Consider the following 11,503-nt stretch of genomic DNA (forward strand, 5'->3'; position numbering starts at 1 on the left):
ATGCATTGAAATCCCCCAAGACTAGAAGAGTGTCTTGCTTGGGGCAGTGATCAACCACAGGCTTGAGCGTGGCAAAGAATGCGTCCTTCACGGTGAGATCACTCGCCTCAGTCAGAGCATGTGCTCACTCACCCAAGGAGTGATGAATCCTTCGTCTCATAATACGCTCGTTGTCCGGTGTTACCTCAATTATCATTGGAGTCATCTTTTCGTCACATCTACAGCAACTCCTTGGGCATGGTAACCATCAGAGCAACCAGACCAATAGTAGGTGTAACCACCCTCCATGATCTCGCCACTATCCGCTTTCCAAACGTCAGAGAGTGCTGCAGCACTGATATTTAAATGCTTGAGCACAGATGATAGCAGAGGCAGGTGATCATCCTCTCTTTGGTGTAGGACATTCCAGGCACCCACCCAAAGGGACCTCAGGTTAACCCAAGGAGACCGCCGTCTGGTGGACGACACCTCTGTATTACCCCAACACACTACCGCAATATACCATGGTTTTCCTCCTATCTTCAAAGTGTGCGGGTCCCTTAGGCTTTGCCCCAATCCCATTATCCGGTGAGCTGCCCTACGGATGGCAGTTCCACACGGAGTGAGTTTTCAGATTTCTTTGCGTTTTTGTGTTTTGCAGCATGAAGGGTTTTACGGTGGCCGGAGTGCAAATCTTACCACCAACGTCCTAAAAAGAAATCACCCAACTGCAGGAGGACATCCGCAGACAGAGTTAGGCACTCGATATGAATAGCTGTTGGTTCACAAGGAGCTCCTCCACCCTTTGACAGGTTTTCTTTTTAAACCTGCTGGGTATCCATATCATACACCCTCCTCACCAGGCAACCTGGTGGGGGAGATGGTTTAGTCACCGACAACCCAACCATGAAGTTAGTTCAGGTTTACAAGGTACCTCCAGCAAGTCACAGATCTAATCTGGCCTGACCTGACAATAAACCGTGTCAAGGTGTGCCTGAAAACGAGTTATGTTGGCCTTGGCCCACTGTTGCAACCTTGGTTAGGAGGTTTTTTTCAGCACCATCCTGATAAGAATATGTAACCTGGTCCAAAGAAAACCATCACCCATGAACCAGTCAGAATACGAGTGTCAATCGGAGAATGGGATATGTTAATTTGGAAAGAGAAGCAAGGAGTGCCGTGTGTTCGAGTTTGGATGACAACTCGTTTCTATCAATGAAATATTACAGCACATGGAGAAGGAAATATTTAATTACAAAGATTTGTATCGTGTACAAAATGTACAAGGATTGCACTCAGTTTGAAACGAACTGGTAGAATATTAAACCATATATAAATTTAACATTGTTAACACCCATATAATAGGAAATTGCATTGCACTTCGTGATCGTATTCTTTTCGCCACCTAAGCCTGTAAACTATTTCTGACCGACTACAATGCAGTATAACTTATCACATATGAACAAACCTGATGGAACTCTGCTGTGAAGTGGTGTTTTCTTCCATTTGGTTCATGGTTTGTCAAATCCATCTCCATCTCAACTGCTGCAAATCTTGCTGTCTTCATGACGGCCTTCAAGTTTCAAGTCTCACCTTCAAGTTTCCACCAGGTTACCGCAGGTTGCCTTGCACAGCGTCATCATTAGGAAAATACATGTTGATGTTAAATAAAAAATTGGAAAATTTAAATACCGAGATGGGACAAAACATTTTTTTAATACCATTTGATCTACTTTTTTTCAAATGTTCCTTTTGTCACAAGGTTCATGATGACTTATCAATGACTTTAGAAGTCTTTTCTTCTGAATCTGCAGGAGCAGTCGATATTTCGTACTTCCACTCAGCTTTGATGAAAAGTTTCCTGACCATCCTGCACAAGACTCTCGTGGCCTTCTGTATCCCTGTCACGGAGGATGTATCGGCGGCGGAAGAAGCCGGCCTGGGGTGGATAAGGGGGATGCAGAAGGCAATGAAGAGATGCACAAAGCTGTGCACATATAACCTGTCATGCACTTTTGATTTCTTCATGTTCAGCAATACTTAACCAATCCTCAAGATATCACACAAACTTGTTCCAATTTTAATCGGCAAATGCAATGGGAAACTTACAAAGGTTTAATTGAGGTAAGACTAATTATTTTTTGACTAAACAAGAAATATCAAACGAGATAAGTGTGATGAATCCATTACTAAAAGGAGACATGTCCGTGTGTTGTGTGTTGTGTGTTGTGTGTTGTGTGTTGTGTGTTGTGTGTTGTGTGTTGTGTGTTGTGTGTTGTGTGTTGTGTGTTGTGTGTTGTGTGTTGTGTGTTGTGTGTTGTGTGTTGTGTGTGGTGTGTGGTGTGTGGTGTGTGGTGTGTGGTGTGTGTGTGTGTGTGTGTGTGTGTGTGTGTGTGTGTGTGTGTGTGTGTGTGTGTGAGAGAGAGAGAGAGAGATGTCAAGAAGAAGAGGAACAAGAGGAGGAAGAGGAAGAGTAAGAATAAGAATGAGAATAAGAATAAACAACTCGAGCTTTTGCAACTCCTGCTGTCATAGAACAATTCAAATGGTACTGTTGGAAAACGAATAATCGATTTACTTGGTTGGAAAGCTAATAATTAATTCACTTGGAGCAAACATTATAATGAATTTACTTGGATAAATAAATGTCCTTCAAGTCCTTCAGTAGTAGAAAAAATAAAAGAAAGTTAACGGACGACCGGACGGACAAACATCCAACATCACGACCAATTTTGTAAGTTAATCTCTGAGAATCGAGATTAGATGACCTAAAAATGGTACCGTTGAAAATTGTGTCCATTTGATCATAAATGTGCCCAATATAAAAGTCTGTGTATCTGGGATTGAGGAAGAACAGGCGGAACCACGAGCTTATGTAGTGGTTCCTGCTGCCACAGAATAATAAAAATTACCTCGAGTGGGATGATGGTCGTCTCTTGAGGTTGTAGTTCAGACCGAGATTCGAACCCATGCTGACTCAGCCACCTGGTGCAGAATATTACAGGGTGAGATTTGGGGGAACCCCCCTGATCCAAAATCGAAAAATCTAAGACCCAGCGATCCTGCAGACCATTTAATTGAGGAGAAGGGCTGCATCGGGGTTCAGAACAATCAGTTGGTAAATAAGGGACGAGTAGGGATCTGAATGCTCAGGGTGTGACAGACCCTGGGAACTCCCATGATCCAAAATCGAAGAATCAAATCCTGAGCGATTGTGCGGGCTGCTATCTTGTATTCATGTGTCAAGTTTCAGAACAATCAGTTGGTAAATAAGGGACGAGTAGGGATCTGAAGTCTCAGGGTGTGACCAAAAAAGACCAAAAGTCTCATGATCCAAAATCGAAGAATCGAATCCTGAGCGATTGTGCGGGCTGCTATCTTGTATACATGTGTCAAGTTTCAGAACAATCAGCCAGGTGATAACGGAGTAGTAGCAAAAATAGGGATACGAAGTTTCAGCGGGTAATCTCCCGAGAGCCCCAATGATTTTAAAATGAAAAATTGAAGCCCGAGCGATTGTGCGGGCTACTGCCTTGTATTCATGTGTCAGGTTTCAGAACAATTAACCGGGTGATAAGGGAGGAGTAGGAAAAATAACAGAAAGCGAACAGACGACCGTACAGACAGACATTCAAACATCACGACCCATTTTATAAGTGAATCTCTTTGACAATCGAGATGACATGAGATGAAAGCTAATAAAATCAATTCACTTGGTCTTTTTTTTTCTGGATAAAAAGTCAAGGCTCATGGACGAGCAAGAACCCTGAACAGATCAGGATGCAACTGAACAAAAGGAACCATAGAGAGAGGTAAAGCACAACACCATGGTTTAAGGACAAAACAGAGGGAGACTTGGACAAATGAGGGATGTGAGGAGGAATGTGGGGCAGTCGACAATTCATGGAGTGGACAAGATGGATACAGAAGCATACTCTCAGGAAGGAAAAACTGGAAGGCAGAAAAGCTCATGGTATTGGATGGAGGATGATCTGAAATGGTGGTGAAAAGCTGTTTTGAACATCTGAAGGGAAGAATGGAATTACAGACTGAGGAAGTTTTTAAAGAAAAACATTTGAAAACTTTTTGTTCTTCCCATAATGTTCCATAAAGTTAGGATCGGCAACTTAAAGAGCCGGTTTTGTTATCCCAAGTCATCACAAACCAGCTGGGCAGGCCTGATGTTTGGAGCTGAATTAGGCTAGAATTTGGAATTTGTTCAAGGTGCGAAAAATAAGTCACCGACTCTGATGAAAGACCCCAAGGGATATTTAACCTCCACCAGCAATCAATGTGAAGAGACTTTTCCCTTGTGTAACCATCCATCCGACAGACAGCACGTGTCGTGATGCAACACTCTGCCAACATAGCACCAATTAAACTGTTCAGACACAGATTAAACAACTCAAATGTAGGGTGGGGGAGGAAAAACAACACGGATAGAGCAGAAAGATGGTGGTAGAAGACAGAAAGACCACTGACCTGGCTGCAAGGAGAAAGTGACAAGCCCATAGGCTCAGCTTCATCGCAGGAGATTCTAACAATCTCGAAGGCCTTGGTTTCCAACGCTTCAAGCTGAGCAAGATGTGAAGCAGGGGAGCCAGCCCAGATGGGAGAGGAGTACTCCATCAAGCTGCAGATGAAAGCCTTGTCGGTAGAAGAAATTTGTACAATGAAGGATGCCCAGTTGACTGGATTTGGAGGCCTACTTGGAAATGTGGTTTGCCCAAGAAAGATCATGGCTGATAAATAGTAAGACCCAGGAGTTTGAGTGACTGAACTTCCTCAAGAGGATTGTTAAGGAAGTAGACGGGGGTATTACGTTTCCATCTCGAGGCACCAGAGCGAGTGCACCAGTTAGCCAGAGGAGGACACTGCAGAAAATATTTAAGCACCCTAAGCTGTGCTGTTTATTGTTGTACCAGTGAAACCAATGCACGACAGGAGGCAGAAGGATATTTAATAAGTAATATTTATTAATCCCCATTGTCTTCCTTTAAAACACTAATACCGATTAAAAGCAACCCATTACCATTTTCCAAAGAATCCCCAAAATAATAGAGTACAAATGTCACAGATTTCAATGCAGGGTTAAATTACCTCACGGCTTTTGAGGTGGAGACTTATCTTATGCAACCAGTTTGTAAAATAAACTTCACGAGGTTACAAATGAGTGAAGGATCGGCTGTGAACACGTTCAAAAGGATGTTGTCCAGTTGGTGCTCACAGGAATTTGACCGGCCGAAAGCATTGCGAAAAGTCCTTAGAGGATGCGCTTGGTATTACAGAAGTATGCAGATGAACTTGAGTTCACAGATCGAGCTGAGTGTTGTTGAATTAAAACGTACCTGCAACAGGTGAGGAGGGAGTGAAAGAACAGAAAGGCTGCCATCTCGATACAGCCAGCAAGGAGATAGCTGCTTTGAGGTTGTCTCCGAGACAACCACAGGTCAGAATATTTCATATGTCGACCGATCAGTTGGTAAAAATGACCAACTTATCACAGGGTGAAGCTGGTTCTTCAGTCAGGGCTTTGGAGTCGCAGAACCAGTCCCGGTTCGCATGCAGCCTCTCGTTTCCCTCTTTACTGGATGAGCCAATATTAAAATGAAATATGCCACAAAAAAGCAGCACACAGCCATTCCTCCTCTCAGTTCATACATCTCCCCCTTTCCTGCTCTCCGATGCAGTGTTGCTCATTTATGTTTCTTGCTCAAGGTCAATGACAGGGCCTGGTGTCGATGGACCCTCTCATCTCCCAAGCTGTTTTCATTCCAAAGTTCATTGCAGATGACTTTGGCCATGGTTCGGTTCAGTGCGCCCCCACCACAAACTAACTTGGACAGTAAACAGCTTTCTTCAGAGTACATTCATCAAGCCACTTATACATCAGTCCAAACACCCTTTCTTCTATCAACACTCAAAATTCCTTCAAAAGAAAACGTTTTTAACTTTCCTACACAGCTCCAGTTGACTGCTTTTAACACAGTATATCTACCTTCACCACATTTCAATTAACTTTCAACTCCAAAACAAGTATATTTTATCCTATTTTGTAACAGGGTGTTTGCCACACAGTCTTTTTGGAGAGACAGAGAGTAAGAGACTGAGATTTGTCAGGATTTAAATACATATTCCAAGTGTTTGACCAGTTTGCGATTTTATCCAGATCTACAGAGAGTGAAGAGGCTGCTCCTTCCCGATCTGAGGGATGACAGATAGCATGGCAGACGGTGGAGTCATCGGTAAAGAGGTGAAGAGGATTCTGATACATGTTTGATAAAGATTAGGAATAGGACTAGGCCAAAACACAAAACACAGGAAGAGGAGATGAAAGGATTCCATTGAGAGCCATTGAGAGTTAGCTATGAGAGTAGAAGAAGTCAGTAAGTGATTGTGGAGTTGGCCTTGGATGCCATAGGCAAAGAGTTTGGAGAGCAAGACAGGAGGTGAAGAGGATTCTCCAGAGATGAAAAGATTCCGAAATTAAAGGATTACGTTCATACAGCGGATGCAAAGTGATGGAGAACAGAATGTTACGTCTGGTCATGAGTTATTGTAACCACCTTGATGTGACGTGTGTGTGTGTGTGTGTGTGTGTGTGTGTGTTTGCGTTAGCATTTGCGTGTGCGTGTGTGTGTCTGGATCAGGTCAGGTATGGGAGCATGCACCAGAGTTGTGCGTCAATGTGTCCACTTTCTGCCGGTACTCCAGGGGCCTCCGTCTGGCCATCCCCCAGGCAGATGCCTGGCCCATCTCCATCTCCTTGATATGCCGATCAACCTGCTGCTTCCACGAGGCAGGTGGCCGGCCCATTTGCCTCCTCCACTCACAAGACTCCCTCGCTGAGAGAATCTGGTGAGCGGGATCAGCGTCAGGAAAACGAGCCGCATATCCATACAGCCGCAGCTGACGCTCATGGACTATGGAGGTAAAAATATAATTTGAGTCTCTCTCAGCAACCGCTGGTTGGACACAAAGTCCCACCAGTGTTTGCCAAGGATTATCAGAAGAGACCTGGTATCAAAGGAATTAAGTCTCCATCTCAGATCCTTGGTCAGAGTCAAAGACTCGCATCCATAGAGCAAGACTGGAAGCACCAAGGACCTGAAGACTCAGACTTTTGTCCTCCAGCACAGGTACCGGCAGCACCACACCCCATTATCCAGTGAATCCATGACTCCCCAGGCCTGACCCAGATGTCTATTGACCTCTGACTCACAGCCAGCAGAGACATGAATATCACTGCCAAGGTAAGTGAATCTCTCCACGACCTCAACATCCTCACCACAAACAGGCACAGACAGGACAGCAGCATCCAAGATGTCATTGAAAGCCTGGATCTTAGTTTTGACCCAGGAAACCCGTAATCCCAGCGGCTCCGACTGCTCAATCAGCACCTCGAGGGTCCCCAAAAGGATATCTAAAGTCTCCGCAAAGATGACTGCATCATCTGCAAAATCAAGGTCAGATATCTTGACATTCCCAAACGATGCACCGCAGCTTGATCTCTCCGACATCCTCCCTAGAATCCAGTACATACAAGTGCTGAAAAGTGTGGGGGCCAGTACACATCCCTGACGAACTCCAGTAACAACTGGAAATAAGTCAGAGATAGTACCACCACATCTCACAGCACTCTCAGTACCAGAGTAGAGTTCAGACATCGGATCGATCAGTTTTGGTGGCACCCCACGAAGACCAAGAATCCTCCAGAGGGAATCCCGATTCACTGAATCGAACGCTTTACAGAGATCAACATAGGCTGCAAGCAGCCCCTGCCGAAACTCTCGTCTGCGTTCAGTAAGGACCCGAAGAGCAAGGATATGGTCAATCGTTGACCTCTTTGGTGTAAAGCCTGACTGATCTGGATGCTGGTGCTCAAGCAGATGGTGGTGAACCCTATCAATAATTATCCGATCAAAGACCTTGCTTGGCACTGAGAGCAGCGTCACCCCTCGGTAGTTGTTGCAGTCTTGGTGATCACCCTTCCCTTTCCCGAGAGGGACAACAAGGTCCCTCTTCCAGTCAGTTGGGATGATGCCTGTGTTCCAGGCAGAGCACAAAACTGCATGCAACGACACGAGTGCAGCATTTCCACCAGCCTTGAGAAGTTAAGCATTGATGCCACAGATCCCTGGAGCTTTACCCCATTTCAACCGGTTCACCGCAGTCTGTGTTTCCACAAGTGAAGGTGGATCACAGTTGATTGGAGGGTCAGCAATAGAGATTGTAACAACCCTGACGTCCAACTCGACAGCTGGTGGATCAGCCTGGTACAACAGCTCAAAGTAACCGGCCCAGCGGGCCTTCACTTCGGACTCCTCTGTCAAGAGCCTACCACCCCCCTCTGCTCTCAGTGCAGTCCACCGAGGGATGGGCTTCGATGAACGCAATGCACGAATTCCCCTGTAAGCGGGACGAGAACCACTTGACCACAGGTGATGCTCTACCCCCTCACAGATTCCTCGCACATTGGCCTCCTTGTCCACCCTTAGAGCACGTACAGTTTTACGCCTCAGCTCCCTGAACAGCTCAGCTCTGCCATTCAGCCTGGCCCTGCGACTCTGGTCAATGGTATCCAGTGTTACTTGAGAGACAAAATTCTTCTTTGCCCAACGGTGAATTCCAAGACATCCACTGGCAACATCAAGGACGGTGGTCTTAAAGGTACTCCACAACTCTTCTGGATCATTCAATAGAAATAACAAATTTAGTAGTGTGGCAATGGTTTGGGCTCTGGTGTTTGGTTGGTGATGGTGTACCAGGCAGTGTCTTTGGCATTGAAGTCCCCTCTGATGATGGTGTTTGGGAGGGAGCAAAGGTTCTGTAGTTGTGGTGAGTATTTGGTTGGTCCAGTGGGGGATGTGTTTGGTGGTATGTAAAGGTTTATGATGTTTGTGTGTGCTTTGTTACCAGTTTTAATTTTGAAAGCTTGAAGTTCAAGTGCGTTGTCTGGTGGAAGAAGTGTTTTTATGTCTTGTCTGATATCTACGTATCAAATTGAATTGTGAATGTGCATGATGAGGCCTCCACCTCTGGCGTTCAGTTTGTCTGAGCATATCAGTGCATAGTTGGGGGTGGATGGTGTTTTGTTTTTCTCGTGTATTTTGGTTTCTTGTATGATGGCGATATAAACCTTGTTTGTGAGAATGAAGTGTTTAAGTTTCAAGGCCTTGCTGACAAGGCTGTTTGTGTTGTATTGGAGGATACTCAGGTTATGTGTGCATTTCTGGGGCTGAGATGGTTGGTTTCTATGTCTCCGGCTAGAATGAGGACAAAGGGGAGGACTGCTGAAGGAAGGTCACTCCCCAAAGAAGAAAAAAATAAAGAAACGTTTGTTGTGGATATGTGGCACATATGTTTGTGTGATGTGTGGTGTTTGAGTGTTTGTGTGTGAGGTGCTCGTGTGGAAGATGTGAGGGAGTGGGCCGGTCCATGGGGACTGATCGGCACTATGACCGTGTCCATGCTACTCCGACGAATAAGGGGAGTAGGGAAGAGTGGGGAAGATTTGGCCCCAGTCTTGAGTTTGGGGGTGCAACCACTGTGAAGAGGCATCCCCAATAGTTGCTGGTGATGTGTTTTCTATGCTGGTGTGTCGACAATGCATTGACAACGTAGGTTTTATGTTCATACAGCGGACAAACACAACTTTTAGGTTTTATTGTAAAGATTGACATTCAAAGACAGTCCTCCACACTTTATCAATGAACTCACTTTCTAATAGCAAGTACTTTAGAGAAAATAACGTGTTCATGATAGTACGTCCTTTCTGGACGTAGTTACCGTTTAATAGTATGTATTTTATAGATGTACTCAGTTTAAAAAAAAAAAAAGAAGAAGATAATGTGCATCAGGTGGCGTTTGTGTCCGAGGTTAGCACATTGTGTGAAGACAGCCAGACAGACAAACAAACAGACAGACCCAAATATACAATACCCTCTGTCAAGGATAACAACCAAACACAAACAGACACTTCCGAGAATTATACTGTGATATTGAACATCGTTGTTATAATCAGTACACGATGAGCATGAAAGTCTGTTTATCTCAATGTGTTTTTGTTGTATGAGTCTATTGTCCATTACCTTCCACAGAATGCAAGTGAGGAGAGCCAGAAGTAAAAGGCCACCAAGGATGCTGCCAATAATGATCCACAGTGGAACAGTTGTCCATCGCTCTTTTGTCACTTCAATTGACACCTGAAAAATCAAGAGCATGAGCGAAAGTGTGGTGGGAGTGAGGGTGGTGGGACAGGAGGGGGGAGGGGGCATAATAGAAGAACATAGTGAAATATAAAAGTTGGTTCAGTAAGCACCTTATATTTTCCAAATGCACAACATTCTACATTGTCTACACTCTCCAAACATGGATGAAAGCCAACTGTAATATATTTTACAGCCCAAGTATCCCATTTTGGCTTGCTCAGGGATAAGTTGAAGGACAATGGAAGATTAATGTATGTATATATATATATATATATATATATGTCTTCTTCTTCTTCTTTCGGCTGGTCCCGTTAGGGGTCACCACAGCGGATCATCCGTTTGATCCGCATAGTGATTTGGCACATGTTTTACGCCGGATGCCCTTCCTGACGCAACCCTGGTCGCCTCTTACGACACAGGGATATGGTACACCTATTTTAACCGGGGTATACACCGGCCCAGTACACTGGTACTCATGTATATGTATATATGTATATATGTATATATATATATATATATATATATATATATATATATATATATATGTATGTATATATATATATGTATGTATATATATATATATATATATATATATATATATATATATATATATGTATATATATATATATATATATATATATATATATATATATATATATATATATATATATATATATATATATATATGTATATATATATATATATATATATATATATATATATATATATATATATATATATATATATATATATATATATATATATATATATATATATGCCTGGTGTTGGCGTCGTGATATATATATATATATATATATATATATATATATATATATATATATATATATATATATATATATATATATATATACAGTAGTACCTCTACTTACGAATTTAATTCGTTCTGGGAGTAGTTTCGTAACCTGAAACCTTCATAAGTAGAGACGCCTTTTGAATGTAAATGCGCTAATCCGTTCCAAGCCCCGCAAAATTCGGACATTTTTTTTTAATAAATCATAAAAATGCATCAGAACATGAAACAAATACATGTTAAAATTAGATTACCGCACAATAAACATAAAACGAGAGGCACATAATGTAAAAAACAAAGAATAAAGGAAATAATAAAAATATTCATTTACCTTTTAACTGCGATTCTCGTTACGAACTGCGCCGAATTTCCCTCGCCTGTATCCTCCTTCACGAGGTCAGTGAAGATGGCGCTTGCCTTTGCGCAAATTATGGCCTCTGTCACTGTGTCACCAGCGATCTTTTCTCCTTTATCCACACGAGTAACAACCTCTCCATCTCAT

The 11,503-nt window shown here is 43.2% G+C and overlaps 1 long non-coding RNA gene across 1 annotated transcript; it reads right to left on the minus strand.

Moving 5' to 3' along the window:
* Positions 1-1,212: 1,212 nt before the first annotated feature.
* LOC147015037 (uncharacterized) lies at positions 1,213-11,471 on the minus strand. The gene is made up of 3 exons (XR_015050204.1): positions 11,333-11,471; positions 10,071-10,184; positions 1,213-1,918 (listed from the first exon to the last, which is right to left on the minus strand). It is a non-coding gene; the product is annotated as an uncharacterized LOC147015037 (long non-coding RNA).
* Between the last annotated feature and the right edge of the window lie 32 nt (positions 11,472-11,503).

This window comes from Eptatretus burgeri, chromosome 12 (assembly GCF_056783735.1).
Source record: "Eptatretus burgeri isolate ZD-2024b chromosome 12, Ebu_testis_v1, whole genome shotgun sequence".
In the NCBI taxonomy this organism is placed as follows: Eukaryota; Metazoa; Chordata; class Myxini; order Myxiniformes; family Myxinidae; genus Eptatretus; species Eptatretus burgeri.